Source organism: Hydra vulgaris, chromosome 01 (genome assembly GCF_038396675.1).
Source record: "Hydra vulgaris chromosome 01, alternate assembly HydraT2T_AEP".
Classification (NCBI taxonomy): Eukaryota; Metazoa; Cnidaria; class Hydrozoa; order Anthoathecata; family Hydridae; genus Hydra; species Hydra vulgaris.
Window position 1 is genome coordinate 18499886 of NC_088920.1, and position 17991 is coordinate 18517876.

Genomic DNA, 17991 nt, shown 5'->3' on the forward strand with positions numbered 1-17991 from the left:
TTTAAATATTCAGACCGCAATTTAAAAAACAAAAGCGTTTCTTTCAATAAAAGCTGTGTTTTTACTAAAACAGAAATTTGATATCAAAATATTCACTAGTATGACTAATTTTACTTATTCAAAAAATCCAATTTTTCTATTGACAATTTTGGCACGCAGACCCAAGATTTGTTTCGACAAACATGTTTCATTTAAGTCACACGTACATCTATTCCTAATGTGTTATAAATATTTTCTTTTGCTAAAGTTTGATTGACACAAATCCTATTTTCTGCTAGCTTTTGTTGTATTTTTGGGTGGGTTTTTGTGCACTACCTTTGAGTTGAAATATTTTAAATAACTTTTATGATATTCGTTTTGTATTAAAATCTGTTTTTTGCCAAGAATTAAAGTGTTTATTTTAAAAATAGGGTGTATTCTTTAAATAAATTTAAATCAGAATGAAACTTGAGAGATTATGTGATTGCAAAAAAAAAGTTTTTTTTTTTGGCAATTACATAATCTCAATGTTTACATTTAAAGTCTTATGCTATATTTGGTTTTATTAGTTTTTACTTTGAGTTCATATAAAAATACCCCTAAGTACCAGTTAATAACTAAGTACTAGTAACTAAGTACTATAACTATTTGTTTTAAGTTTTATTTGAAAAAAAAAAGTTATTACAGTATTTGTGTTTGATTAAAAATATAATATCCGGTTACTAAAACTTAAAAAAAGTATTTTTATTTGACATAATTTGTTTGACCTTTGCCACCAATTTGTATATTTGTAATAATTTTTTTTTTTGAAATATGTCTTCAAATAAAATAATTAAAATTTGGAAACAAAGGGTTCTTGCGACTGAGAACGACACTACTATTGGGCAAAGCGACTCACCGCATCTTTTTGTCAAATACTTAAACGATTTCTTAGTGTCACATTTTGCACAAAACAACAACACCCAGTAGATACATAACAAAAGTATTAAACAAAAGGTATTTAACAAAGTAGTTTGTACTGCTGCAGTACACTCTGTTTGTGTAGTATTCCAATATCGGCAGAATTTAAGGGGGTTTTTAGGGTCGAGTTTCAACCTGAAATATATTTTCCTTGTAAAACACAAATGTTTTAACACATAAATGCGCTTTTATATCTAGATGTAGATATATTTAAACTTATATAAATAATTTCCAAAAAAGTATTATATATACTGTTTAAAGCATGGAGTATAAAGTTTTTCTATTAAAAGTATGAAGTATAAAATATTTCTTTACGATGTTTTGACTTTTTTTTGCTCAAGTTTTCTGATAACGATCGAACGCAACGACCCAGTTGTTGTTTTTGCTTTATACTTTGATTATATTAAACTTTTTTTCAAGTTTTTTAATAATAAAAAACTAAATTAATAAATATATATTATATAAATAAACAAATGCATATATATATATTTATATATATATTTATATATATATATATATATATATTTATTTATTTAGTAAATATATATATTTATTTATTTAGTAAATATATATATTTATTTAGTTAGTAAATATATATATTTATAGAAAAAATATATATATATATATATATATATATATATATATATATATATATATATATATATATATATATATATATATATATATATATATATATATATAAATATAAGTTTATATAATAAATATATATATGTTTATATAATAAATAAGTATATATTAAAAACAAACTAAATAAACAAGTTTGTATTCAACCAGGTATGATATCGAAATAATTAATAATACTTGATATATATTTTATATAATTCATATATATTTTTGCTTTAATTTTTAGGAGAGGCAAATTCAAATATTGAATTTGAAATTTTTTACCGGAATATATTTTATATAATTTATTATATAAAATATTTAATATATTTTGACAAATAATTATTTTTGATTAAAAGTAAAAAAAAAAAAAAAATTATTTTTAATCTTTATGAGTTGCAAATTCAAATATTGAATTTAAAATTTCATTTCACCGGAAAAGTCTGTTAAGCACAAAAATTTGCTTAGCTTCCATCATTCTGTAGTTTCACTTTAGTTGAAAAAAAAACAATCAAAGAAAAATATCAAAGTCCTTATTTTTTTAATAACTCTTTTTAAGAACAGTTAGAAATTTGATAAATTTTGGTATGTTGGTCTCTAAAGCAGGATAGGCTCGTACTTTGCCTGCTAGTTTAGTAAGGCTAGAATTTTCATTCAGTGTTTTTGACTTTACTCCTTCAATTGCGAGAAGTAAATTTAAGCTAAAGATATTTACTGCTCCAAAAGTCGTCTTAAAGAGATAATTACAAATACTACAGAGATAACTAAACTTTTTGATTAAAAACTTATCAAGTTTGAATGTGATTGATAATGGAAGTCACTTGTGATGTCACAATGTGACTAAAAATGGAAGTTTATTTTTTTATGTTAATTACATCCACATGGCCAAGACGGCCACCAGAGTCAAGGAGGCTACTTTATTGTGGTTATTATCTCAGCTCTTTAACTCCGAAACACAAACCTTGACGAACAAGGCCACTGCGCGGAAAAACATGTTAAGCGAACTCGGAACAAACTTCTCAAAATAAGCGCTCTACCTAAACACTACTATCGCATTAAAGTCAATGAATTAATCAAATGTGAATGAATGGAATTAAGTAAATGAACGGAATTAAAGTGAACGAATGAAATGAATCAAATTAGTTCACTTATTTTATATATTTTTATGTTTATTATATATATTTATGTTGTCATAACATTTTTATGTTTATTAATATACATTTATGTTGTCATAACATTTAACTAATTAACTGTTAGAGTTAAAAGTAATTTTAAATTTGCAGGCAACTAGAACCCCATTTTTTATCACGTCATTATGTAAAAACTTTCATTTTCCCAGCAAAGTGGGCACTTGCGTGCTAAGGAGTCTTGGTTCTATAGTTTATTTCCATTTTTTCTTGCCAATGACATCTTTTTGCGCATATCAACAAATTAATAGGAAGATATAGGTAATTCAAAAAGAATCTAATATTATGCATTTTTTAACAAAAACAAAAAACTTTTCTTTTTTTTTTTTAAAAAAAATGCATAATATTAGAAAAAAAGCGCTATTTCAAAATATGTATTCAAACATATGCCAAATATGTCATATTGTAAGTACTTTTCCTGTAATGGTTGTATATTTTCTTTAGATGAAAACAATGGTTAATCAGTAACATAAATAAATAAATCCACTGTTGTTAAATAAAATATTGTTATTGTATTTGGTTTTTACTTTTTTTATATTATTATGAAGTTGTTTTTCTCAACATATCTGTTTTTAAACGTTTTCCACATCAAAATCAGCCTTAAATTTCTTTTTTGGTTAAACTGCTACAAGCCTTGGGTGTACGTACCAAGTACCCTAAGTACATCCAGTTAAACTGAGAAAAGTTATCTTATAAAAACAATCATAAAAATATTGAAAACCAAGCATAATCTTTTAAAAATCTTGTTTTTAAATCTTTAGTCTATGTAAAGGCCTTACCTACCCAATGGCGTCGCTAGGGAATACGTGACGCACCAGGTGACACCATGAAAACGTGACACAGAAGGGTGACACAAAAATGAATGGGTGACACTAACCTCAGCAACGCCACTGTACCACCCTTATCCAATAAGGAAAACATATAAAGCTAAAAAGTAGCGTAACAAAGAAAAAAAACTAGGTCAACGTGCCCCGGTTTACTCTGATTAGTAACTTTTTGAAAACTTTCAAGTTAAAAAAAGGTAGTAATCAAACTACTAAAAAGTATTTAGTTATAAAAGTATATTATTCAAAATAACACAAAAGTGTATTTCAAAACATAGAGAGATGAATAAAGATTTTAGTGCTTTTACTTATCTTTATAAACCTTCATTTTTTGTTTAAAATGTTTCGCTAAACCTTTATTGATTCATATTATTGACACATTATGGAAACTTTAATATAACATTGTTTACATTGTCAAGGTTTTATTAGAGGCAACGCCTTATTTGTTATTAATAATAAAAGCTCTTTTTGTCTTCTATTAACGTATTCACAAAATTAACAAATTTACATTTTTCTTTAATTAGCAGTTTAAATTACCAATTACCGATGCTGTCTTAATAGGAGTTTCAATAGTTTGCAATTTAGAAGCATTCTTTTGTAGGTTTTCATTTACTATGTAGCACGTATAAAAAAGTTTTCATTTATTACACCTTGTTTGGTTTATCTAATTGATATCTAAAAACTGTCAGTAGTCTGATATCTTACAGCTGTTGACAGAACCACCCTCTATGAGAGCTACCACAGAGTATTATAGTAATAAAACCAGCTGATAGTAAGAAAACTTGCTACTATATACAAAATATGCATATATATATATATATATATATATATATATATATATATATATATATATATATATATATATATATATATATATATATATATAAATATATATATATATAGGGGAGAGTGGGGTATTGGCGAACACCTAAGCGGGAATGCGAATTAAAGACACCAGTTATACAAAATTGATCATATTTATTGCTTATCAATTAGTTTAACTACTCAGTCACAAACCCTCAAAAGCAATTTTTAAAAATCTTATTATAAAAATAAAAATTTAAGGCAAAAATAAAACTCTTGGTGTTCGGAATTACCCTACCTACGTGGGGTAATTCCGAACACATCGGGGGGCAATCACAAACACTGTTGTGTAATAATGAATAAAATGCTAATTGGAATAACTAAGTCTAAAAATTATATTATGCAACAACAACAACAAAATAGGAGTGGCTTTATTGCCATAGAAGCTCCAACAGAGTGTTACTCAAGAAAAAAGTTGCATAAAATTATCAGAAAAAGTTAAAATCAAATCATAGTAAACAACATCCGCAGCTTCATTACACTACTGCACGTCTGGAACTGAGCATAGGATCCCTTATCAGCAGGTAAAAAAAAATTGTCGAATTTATTTTTTTACAATGCTGTTTTGACCATGTTCGGAGTTACCCCGCGTTCGCCATTACCCCACTCTCCCCTACATATATATATATATATATATATATATATATATATATATATATATATATATATATATATATATATATATATATATATATATATATATATGTATATATATATATATATATATATATATATATATATATATATATATATATATATATATATATATATATATATATATATATATATATATACATATATTGGTGTTTCATAAGTAGTGTAATCGCTTTTCATTTAAAATTGCTTATAACTATCACAATAAATGTTTAATTATTAAAATAAATATCTATAAAAAAGGATGATCTTGCAACTTTTGATTAAAGAGAGAACTCAAATTATTTTTTTGTTTCTCAAATTTACGAATTTTCAATAGGTTAGAAGGAATGGAAAAATAATTTTACCATTCTGCCACATCACGACAAAAAAAAATCGAAATTCGGTTGAAAAGTTTAAGGTAACAGGCAATATTAACAATCGATAAAGATCCAGCCGCTTCTTCTATTTTTGCAGAGAAAGCTGTACAAAACATTAGAGAAATGTTCAAAGGAACCTACGATTTGTCAATCTAAAATAGGCGCTACCAAATGGGAATGAACTCAAGCTTTTGCAACTTTTGTTTTTCAAGAAGTAGTTCAAGCTTTAAAACATTTAGCCAAGCACAAGAGCTAAGTAAATTTTGACAAAAAGAATGGAGTTTTGTGATGAAAAATTCTAATTTTCTTAACGTAACTATTTGGTTAAGGCGAGAGCCAATTCACGCAGATAGGTATTATAAACCCTCATTATTGTTGCTATTGGGCCTACTCTAATCAGCACAAATAAATGTGTCCAACTCAAGGAATGGATTAATGGTATAATTTAAAAAGGGTAAATTTTTTAAAAAAAATGAGTGGGGCTAGATTCTTAAAAGTGCCGACTGCCTTCTTAAAATTGCCTTCGTTGAGGAGGTGGTGTATTACCCCTCACACACCCCCTTAAAACTGACCCTAGGTTTGGAATAACTTCCCATGGTTTAATTAGCTCATACCTATTGACGTTGTGGTCACAGGTGATTCATGTTTACAAATGTTTAAAGAGATTAAAATTAAAGGGATTAAAATTTTTCTCATTAATGAATAGGCAGATAATATCCAATCGAATGGACTGCTCGTTTTCGTGTCCTTTCTTCTCCGTACTTCTTTTTTTGGGTCTTAAAACTGGACCAATCAAAAATAATTCATTATATGATATCTGGGTACTCATATTAGTGAATCTGTTATTTTTATTTTAACATCAGGCACGCTAAGTGGAGTTAATGAGTTAAGCTTTTGAAAAAAACCATGAAATAATAAGAATAATTGTTTTGAACGCCTCAAAAAGAAATGTTAATAAAGTTTCTTTAATTTTCAGGATACCATTGATTGGTACATATTGTTGATCACAAAATCTCCTTCCAAAAATTGATTTTACGGAATTAGTAATAACCAGCGTGATAAAAAAACTTTAAACAGAAACCTTGGAAGATTCCTTTAATCTTGAGAGTATTTTGATCATTTGTATAAACTAAAAACAAAAATGCTATAAAAACAAAACGAATTTTTTTGTACCTAACAGTGACATTTATGAACATTTAAAAAATATTAGTAAAGGGTTACATCTGTAATTATTTCAAGTCCAGCCATAAAGCAAACTTATTAGTATCTAACGAATAAGTTTGCTTTATGTCAACGGTAGATAATTTGAAAAATATTGTGGTGAATCAAGCCGAGAGAAAAAAAATTTACAAATGAAAAAGTGTAAAACAACATTAGGTTGCAAATGTAAAATGATTACAGAAATTTGTAAATGCGAGTGCTTTGTTTCAATTATTTGTATATGTGAAAAATGAAAAAAAGTTTACCGATTGAAATAAGACTTTTGTACTGCCAAATGATTCTATTAGTATTGGTAAAATTGGAAACGATGACGTAAAAATGGATGTGATAACGTACAAATGAAAATGATGAAGTTAAAATGAAAGTGATGACGTAAAATTAAAAATGTAGCATAGAAAATAGAAATGCTGGCGTAAAAGAAACAAAAAAATAGAATATAATCATAGGAAGGAATTTATAATGAAAAACTCTACTCCAATAATAATTTTCAAAATCTTTCAGCCATTCAGTTAGAGAATGACTACTACAACAACAAAGTTACATTGCGATGCCTTAGCAGCCATTGAAAATAACATCTTTAAAGAATTTGAAGACATACCGCTCTGACTAGTGACCGCTATGGATTAGCAGCCAGAGCAACGCAAGACAAAAGTGTTTGGCGTTGCAAAGTGCAAGATTTTTGGAAATGTAACTAATTGATGATAACAATTGTGTTGATGACTAAAATAAACTCAGAAGAACAAACTTAGATGACAACTTCAAATCCAGAGCAAGAATAAATGTTTAGCTCACATTAATAACTGTTTTTTGTTGAAAAACATGACTCTGTTGTTGGAAAAACTTAAAACAGTTTTAACAAACCATAAAAAGGAGCTTTACTCAATTTTATAAGATTCAAGTTCTATTTAGGTCGGTCATGTTTGACCTGCTTCTTTGTATGCTAAAAATATTTATTGGCACTATTTCATTTAAGGATGAAATAATTTCATTTAAATATGAAATAGTTCCAGTAGCACTATTTTATATTTAAATGGAGATGAAATTTTAGTTTATAAATTTAAAGCTTTACTTATAAGTTAAGTTATTGTACAAACAGAATCCCAATTCAGTATTTAACTTGAATTTCATTTCCATAATTATATACTATTTCTTGCATAACATTGGAGATTCAAGCAACATGGGGAGGAGGAGTAGGTTCTGTACCCTCTGAAAAAAGACAATTTTTAACTTATTGTCGGTTTTTTGAGTAATATAGTTGGCTATTTATGTCATTCGCCACATTTCAGTCCCGTGATTTTTAATTTTCAGGATTTTTGTTTTTTAGAAAGCAGTCGGTACGTTATATATATATATATATGTATATATATATTGTATATACTTATATGTGTGTTTGTTTGTGTTGGGGGGAGGGAGGGGGTCGAGGGTGAAGGTAAGTATAAAAATTAAAATGCTTAAATACCTAAGATATGGGAAAGTATAACTGTAGTACTTAAATAATTTTTATTTTTTTATTATTAAATTTAAAAGTTGTTTTGATCCTTATAAATTGTATGCGAAAGTAGTTATTGAGTAAAAATTAAGAAAAGCTTGGCATGAGTAAAACGATCTTTAAAGTTTATTGAACGTGCTGTATTTTTCGCTATAAAAGGGCTCAACCATTTTTTATTTGGCACCACCTCAAGATTGCAATATTAACATAGTTTTTTTTTGTGTGTGTGTGTGTGTGTGTTATTTTAGGTGCCCCAAGAAGATCTCCTGCTTATAAAGCAAGCGCTCTAACCACTGCGCCACGGCCGCACTAAAGTTAATATATCAATTAGCAAATAAGTAATATAATTCAAGTTTATTTAAAAGAATTCTTGATTTATATAATATTCCATTGTCAAATTTGTTGCATAATTTGTCAATTTTCATCAAAGTACCTAAAAAGAAAAGCAGCTATTTTTTTTATTTCAACATTGTTGAAATAAAAAGAGCAAATTTTATAATTGTAATACGTAGAAAAAGCATAATTTGGAAATAGATTTTCCTTTGAAACTGAATAAAAAGAGAGTCTATTTAGTTTTTTAAACATCAAATGATCGCTTGTTTCATTCAAGCTTTTTCAATTCAAGTTCATTTGATTCGAGCTGTTCTTGAATGGCTTGAATCAAATGAACATTCAATTGATATTTGTTTGTCATTCAGCTATGTTGTCATCCTTTTCTTTTATTTATTTTTTCTTTTCATCCTTTTACTTCTAAAAACTTTTATTAATTTAGTTTATTTTTCCCTTCACATCAATACTTTGAAATTTTCTTCATATTTTTCTGGCATTTATTACAGTTTTTTAAGTATTCTGCTCACCGTTTTCTTCATTTCTGTTTATCTCCTATACTTTCTGTTTATCTCCTATAACTGTTATAATGAATAAATATAAATAATGTTCATCTCTCTTTATTTTCTATATTTTCTGATCTTCTTTAACTCTCAACTTAAATTGCAATTGCATGTCTCAAATAATTAATGTCCACTCATCAGTTTTAAAGATTTCCCTAGATAACGTAGTAACATTAAATAAATGACTAATGCTGTTAGGTGTTTAATGTTGTTATGTTTATTTTCTTTAATGTTATTTTTAGTATTATTTATGAAACTTGATGGTAGAGACAACGTTGTTAGCAACGTTGAAGTTGTTAGCAACCTTGTTAGCAACGTTGTTATGGTTCAGTGACAAATCCAGTATGTATGTTGAAATATTTATGTATTTTTTGTCACACTTGCGCTTCCTAAATTCAAGTAAAAGGGGGGAATAAATCCCCTATCTCCACCCCCACCGCCCTCGTTGAAGCGTCACTGCTATGGTTCACTTAATTTTATTTACGTAAATATCTTTAGGGCTGTTTTCTTTGTAATCATCAACTTTTGTGGTAGAAACAACATTTTCACTCGAGTTATCTTGCTCTCTATTCACTGCAGTTTGCATACAAATCAGCCGAGTATTGAGTTTTCTAAAATTTTTCTAAAAACTGAAAAATCCTATAAAACAATAAAATAATATACACGCACTACATAGTTTGTACAAACGTGCATACATTTGTGTATGCGCACTACATTGTTTGTGTACACTGTGCAAACGTAAATCAAAGTTCAATTACTCAAAGGTTTCTTACCATGAAAAAGAGTTTGTAGAATCGATAATAAAGGTAAAACCAATAGAAACAGGAGACTATTCTGGCAGTGACGGATCCAGGTCACTGCCAGAATAGCCTCTTATAAGGATCCATAAAGTTAAAGAAATTCTTATATATAATATTTTCTAAAATATTTTCCATTTTCTTAATTTATTAATTTTCTCTTTTTATAAACTTGACATCTTGCTTTGTTAAAATATCAAGTTTATGGTGGTCTTACAAAAATAGTATAGGGTTATATATATATATATATATATATATATATATATATATATATATATATATATATATATATATATATATATATATATATATATATATAATTATATAGATTTATGTAAAGATAAATATATAATACAGATATAGATTTCGATATATATATAAATCATCAACATCGGTTCCAACTTTACAACACTATTTATTCAATATTGTTATTTACTTAGAATCTAAAAATACAATGAAAAGTTTTGTAATAAGTATAACGGCGAGTTCAGTTGGGGCCACTAAGTCATTTTTGTTTTTTCTTTAACGTTGTCTCAGCAGTAGGCCACTAATGTTGCCGATATGTTTTCAGATGTGGTTAAATAGTTAGAACAATCTTAGAACAGCTTAGTATTGTTGATCGCACAAAGCGGCGTTCAAATTTTTTTAAACAGAAAAGACTTTCAACAGGAAAAATGATTTAAATTTTTAAAGTGATTTTATCTCTTCAAAAACTTATAGTTGTTTCCATAGCAATTCATTCGGAATTTATTTTGTTAATGCACTGCGTAATACACAGGGTAAAGCGCATTGCATTAAAACGTGTTTTAATGCAATTCGCATTAAAACGCATTTTAATGTGCATTGTTCACAAAAACATGTCTCAAAAGTTTAGTTTTTTAAAAGTCCTCCGCATAAATTAAAACACAAAACACGATGCCGAAAAAACTAATGTGTTTAATTAAAGAAAAATTATTTCTGTAACAATAAAATCGGATGCATAAATATTCAGAATTCAACTTGGTGATCCGTTTTTTTTAACCCTACACTATCTTGATTTTTTTTTCATTTAATTATAAGTTTAATTAGTCATTATTTGAACATAAGACTTTAACACAAATGCTTAAAAAAATAAGTTTTAGTTGATCAAACTTGCAAGTAAATCAAAATTCTAAGGTTATATAAAAGCATTGTACTAACCAACTAAAACGTTCTCAAAAAGTTTTTTATGTATATTAGTAAGAGCCTCACACTAGTGTGGAATGTTTTAGTCGCGTAAGTTAACCTGGGCAATACACAGGCCAAAGAATAATAAACTTAATACATGACTTAGTAGGCGCAAGACGTGTTAAAAACGTCTAGAATACATATTAAAACGTGTTAATACGTTTTTTAGACGTCTAGAGAACATCTTGTACCCACAGAGAATGATATTAAAACATTTAAAATCGTGCGATAAAGATGACAAAACTTAGTATTAAATTGTAGTAAATTTGATAATGCGCTGTTAAGTCGACGACTGTTTTACGTCACTTTTAAGTATTTCAGTAGTTGGTTTGTAGGTAACAGACTTAAAACTTGAGTTCACGCTGTTTAATAAAGCCAATTTGGTTCCTCTAAAGTTACAAAATCTGAATATATTATAAAACTTATATAAAAACAAAACATTTTTAAACTTCTTATGAGTAAATATGGATTAGAAAAAATTAGATACTTTGTCTAAATATTAAAAAAATTTCTAAATATTTTAAGTATTACAGCTGTGGCGCAGTGGTTTGATTTTTGGCTCAGAACCAAGTGGTGCGAAGTCTGACGCCGGTTCTAACCCAATAAGTAATATTGGTAAGAAAGGAGGCGTGAACTTCCTAGTTAAATACTTTTCCGCGGTGTTCTGTGAAGACCGTACGGACTTCTGGGAGCACCTTAATAACCAGAATTTTATATATATATATATATATATATATATATATATATATATATATATATATATATATATATATATATATATATATATATATATATATATATATATATATATATATGTATATATATATATAGTAAACCATTTGAAACATTAACATATTACTAACTAAGTCTACTTATCATTCTCGTAAAAAAAAAAAAACGTTAATAAACAAAAAAAAACTCTTATATATTAATACTTTTGTATTAGACCTAATAAGATTTATAGATAACAAATTTTGATTTCAAAAACCAAATGTATACCTATCTTTATTCAATTCAATATAGCAGCCGTGACGCATTGGTTAGAGTTTTGGATCAGAATCATGAGGTCCGAGGTTTAATGCCAACTCCGGCTAGATAAGCAATAAATTACACATAAAATATTCAGAAATTAAAGATTTTATAATAATAAAGGTTAGTAATAACAAACAAAGAAAGAAGTCCAACATGAAAATTTAGTTTCCAAACTTTTGTTGGATTTAGCTTCCAGATTGCCCAAGCAAAACTACAAATATTTTGAGCCCTCTTGAGTTTAATTTACAAATCTGTAAATTCGGGAATTGAAGATCTTCAAGGTTCGGGGATTAAAAGTCTATAACTTTCTAACATGAAGACACAATTTAAACTTTTTTATGTTTATACATTTAACATTATTTAACACTAGTAAAAACATACACAAGTTTGGAGTGTAGTATGCAAATGGAGAAGAGGTAACCTTTAATAAATAAGTAACTTAATGGCGCTTGCAATTGTCTTAATTATGTTAACTGGTGTTTAGTTAAATATTGCAATTAAATTTAATCAGATTAAGCTTTTTTATTTTATATTTTGTATTATATTCATTTTGAAATTTTGCATCTTATTAGATAGAAAATCTTGGGTGGCTGCAAAAGAAAAATTTATTTTTTAGTAATTTTTGCTTATTATATATTTATTTTTTTTCATACTACTTTTATGATTTCTTATTTAGAAGCTTTTGGAGGAGGATCCCTCCACTACAAACCAAATCATACACTGGTCTCCATGATAACGAGTTGTCGGCATACGGAAATTCTTTTTTTAAAAAGGATTTTAAAGTAAAAGTTCTGTAATCCGTTTTAATTTTAAAGATTTTGCTCAAACACTAATGCTAAGTACTAGTGCTCTAATTGCTAAAAAATTGCTCTACAGCTTAAAATAAAACTACCAACACAAATCCAGAACCCTAGAAATAAATCTACTCAATTATACTACGCACTACACAATTATACACACACACATTGATATTGCTATCCCAGATTAACCTTTTTATGTAAAATGTACAGAGGGACTTAAATTCCTTGTAAAAAGTAGACTCCTGATTGGAAAAATCACTTTTTCTTTCGATTGGGTGTGAAACAATGTAGGTCTATAATGGTAATCTTTGTTGTGTGCATATTTAAAAGTAAAAGACCCCAAAAAGTTATATTAAAAAAAATGTAAAAAATTATGAAAATATTATGATGCTACCGTCATTTTACTTAAGGTTTTGTTTTTTATGTTGTCACCAATATCCTTTGATTTAATTTAGGAAGCAACAGACCAAAAGTTTGTTTGTTTTTTATTACAACTTTTATTAAAAAAAAAAGAAAAAATTAAAGTAAAAAATAAAAAGTTAAAATTATGTTTAAAACAAAAAAGTAAAGAACGCAGAAACTCGAAAAGATCCAGAGGTGTTGTCACCAAGACCGCTAAAGTACTACAACTAACAAAAATACCCCCATCGTTGGGGTATTTTTGGTAGTTATAGTTGTACTTACAGTAATTAAATGATTGAATATTTTAAGTGGTTAATTTATGTGAATAGTTTTCTAAAAAAATACATGCATACGTGCATAAATACAAAAACATGTTCGCTCTCTGTACCCCAAATGTAAAGAACATATATTTTTAGCACATTTTATTTAAATTCATCGACATGTTTTAAGTTTCATTCAATAATCTTTTAATGTTCATATGTTATAACAATAACATTTGAACATTAAAAGTGTCCTCTTATAAACTGGGGGGGAGGGGGGGGAGGTTGTATGCTTTACATGGGCATAACTTTCGAACACCAATTTAAGGTTTTTGGGGTATTTTTGTCACCAGGCCAAAATCACAGCAATTTTTTTGAAAAACAATCCATGTGATGTAAGCATGAACATACATACATATATAGAAAAATATATCATACATATATAGAGAGAAATATATCATTATATACATACATACATGCACACACATACATATATATAAAAAAATATATCATTATATTATCATTATACAATAAGAAATAAGTGAATTATTGCAATAAAATTATAAATTCCCAACCAAGTGAAACCAAGTGCATAAATCACAAATAAAGTGCATAATCATGTATATATATGATTGCATAGATACACAAAAAATTAACAAATGTTTTAAAAAATATAAAAATGTCAAAAATTGAAAAAAAAAATTTAAATGACAAATTAATTTGTTTAAGCTTATTCTTAAATAAGAAGTAACTCCATTTAAACTATTTTATTCTAAAGAGAAGCTTCATGAAAAAAAATGCTCAAAGAAAACGGTCTAATTTAGAGCCTTTGGAACCTCACATGTATTATCAAATAAACTAGATGGGTGTAATAAACTAGATTTAGCAAAAAAAATTTAGCAAATAACTTGGAGTATTGCGTGTTCTGTTGGGTCTTTTTTTCTTTGAATTCCCATTAATTGATTCAAAGTTTATTATTATACAAAAAGTAAATGTAAATTATCTTAAATAAAATTTATATAAAAAGTTAAGTTTAGACCGATAAAACAAAGGTTGGGCAATAGTTTGTAACATTTGTTGCAGCACCAACTTTAAAAATTGGCGTAAAGTTTGGCTATTTTTTGATGATAAAAAAAAAACACTTCCTGCTTTATCAAAAACGAGCCTTTAACGGTACACCTTTTGAGTGTTTGTAAGAGCCAAAGATAGCAGTTCTAATAATACAACCGTGACTAACTAATTTATCGTGACGTGACTAACTAGTTTGTCGGGTTTAAGCATATTAAATAGTTTTTTTAAGTTCTTTAAAAGATAGTTCATAAGAAGTAAAGGACAAAGATGTTTGAAAAACAGACAACTTTGTCCTTTACTTCTATTAATTTTGTTTAGAACAACGATTAGTATTGTAATTTAATAATTAATTGGCATCAAATGGCGGAGATGATTTAAGTCCCTCTGTGCATCTTTTTAACTAATGTTTTTCTGTACATTTTACTAAATAAGTTAAGTCCCTAATTAAGACTTAGTTATAATATTTATATCTCTGTACAAATTTTTAAATTAAATCCCTCTGTACATTTTTTAACTTAAATCCCTCTGTACATCGTTTTAACTTAAATCCCGCTGTAAATCTTTTTTTGTAAAACTTAAGTTTGTAATTAAAAGTTACTTTACATATATTTATTTAACATAAATAAATATAAATGAAAAATAAAAGTTAACAATTTCATTTTTATCTAATTTTTACAGTTACTAATGTGCTTAAAAGTTTTACCAGCAAAAATATTTTGCACTCGTGTTCTAATGAAGACCTCAAAATAAGAATCTAATTGTTAAAAATTGAAAAAACACAAGCATTAGTTTTTATATGTAATATATCATACAATAATCATATAAGATATTTCATAATCATATTTACCATACTTTGCGCGCTTTCCTAGAGTTTACTTGCCTACCTGGAGTTAAGTAAAATTGAAACTGCAATATTAGAGAGTAAGTGAGAGGTTCATTGACAATAGCATTTAGTTCGTATTATCACACAACCTGGAAAAATAGCACTGTTGGCCTAAAATATTCCGTTACATGAAGATCTTTTTTCCAAATAAAACATTTAATCAAAATAAATTATTAATATTAAAGAGACTTTTTGAAAGCTCTTTCTTTTTCACCATTGAACTTCTTTTAAAGCGTTTAAAAGAAGTTCAAAAGACGTTCAAATCCTTTTCTTTTTTACGTCTGGCTCCCGGTTCCCTGTTTCTGGGTAGTTATTTTTATGCTAATTATTCCCTTAGTAACAGTAACAAGTTTAGTAACGGATGTGCGAAATAAAAAATATACAAATTTTGGCACAGCTTGTTTATGCACTTTATTTGTTTATTTTTATTACGACTTTATATTCCACAAGTAAATCAGATAGGCAAGCCGGAATAATGCAAGCGATGTAATTGTTGAATCTTTTTATGCTATTCTAAGCACTCTAGAAGGTACAAATCTTGGGAAAAATCTCGGAAATTTTAAAAATTATTAAGAAAGTGTCAGAGCAAAAGCAATTGGACAATCAGTTTTAATTTAAACAAAAAAGAAAAAAAAAAAACGTTCATTTCTGATTTCTGTAAAAGCTGTTGAATAACATTTTTGTGTTATCAAACTTCTTGAAACGCAAAGATTGGTTGATTGTTTTGCAAATGAAAACGCAAATATGCATTTTCAATTACAAAGTATATTATTTGCAATCAACAGCGGTTGCAGAGAGCATTGACATTAAATCTTTAATAAATAGGTTTGCTTTAATGCAATTTTGAAGAAAATATTTTTCGTACAAACTAGTGGAAAGAAAAATTTCTTCCTTAACGCTTTCAGTTATATATTTTGTACAATCCTCCTCCTACAACGCTAAAAATCATTCCGCCAATGTTTAAAAATATCGGCAAACAAAATAGTAGACATAAGCAGCTAAAATTTGCCTCATATCAATGCGACGGTGTTCTCTGAAAAAAAAATTATAAAAGATATACTAGATCCTCTTAGAGCTTACTTTGAATATAAAAAATAAATATATTATGTGGTGCATATTCATTTATTAGCGCGTTTGTTTAACACATTTTTGACCGGAAGTATTAATAATTAATAGTTATTGGAATGGAAATTATGTAAATTATGTCATTAATTATATGAATGGAATGGAAGTGTCACTAATTATTTGAATTTTTATTTTAATTGTTTAAACACTGAAACTATCACATTTTCGCGGAACAATATTAAAGGAATGATTTAAATAGCCTTGTTGTTTTTTAACTAATTGTTTTTTTTACGAGGAAACTAGTTCTAAAAATACATTACCATACACATATGTAAGTTATATTACATATAAAAAACTGTATTACATACAGATGGAATTTTAACACCCCCCTTCAATTTATTCATAAACTTGCCTCTGAGAACATAGGCTACTTTAATTACAAACAGGTTACTTATATATGTTTATTTGTAGTTGGCGACTTAAAAGCATAAGTAAGTGATTATATTTTTCGTATTTATTGCATATAAATGCATTTTAACGTACAAAAACATATTTTTCCAAACACATGTAAAAACAATTACAAAGTTTAAAAAGTCAGCTCATATCTCTATTTGGAACATGCCTCCAGGGCTTTACTTTTTTGATAACAGTTAAATGCTATCAGCCATGAAAACATTGGCGGAAATTTTTTGTCCTAAAAATTAAAAGGTAGACATTATTGTCTATCTTTTAATTAAAAATTAAAAGATAGACATTATTATTGTCTCTTTCTTCACAAATATATAACTACAAATGTCATATAAACAATATTTTTAGAAAATATCCGGAAAATTTTCTACACTAATTATTTATTGTAATGTAACTTTTTTTTTTTCTTATTTTATATTTATTTTCATTGTAAAACTTTGAGTCATTGGGATTTTGGATCTTTGAAATACACATTTATATACTGAAACAAAATTTGTTTCAGTATATAAATGCTTAGTAAACATCGTCGAGACACTGTTAACTAAAAAAAAAACAACTAGAAAATGCAGGAGAAGTTTCAAAATCTTTTTAAATTAGTAAAAATTTAATTTTGAATCTTTAATGCAATGTAAACTTAAATAAGCTTATTTACTTATGCTCAATAATTACCCCTCCCGATAAAATAACAATTCGTTATAATCGTTATTTATTCCTAACCCCTCTCGATAAAATAACAATTCGTATTATTGGAACAGCAATAAGCAATGTCCTTGAGTCTATATACAAAAAATCAATTTTAATAAATGATATAAAACTGAAGTAAATCGGTTCTAAATTATGGTTACTTTTTTTTTTAAGGTTAATTGTGTTTTAAGACTATATGAGCTGTTTTGAAAGCCAGGTACGTCAATAAAAAAATTACTCATTCGAAAATGACAAGCCTTCTCACAAAAAAT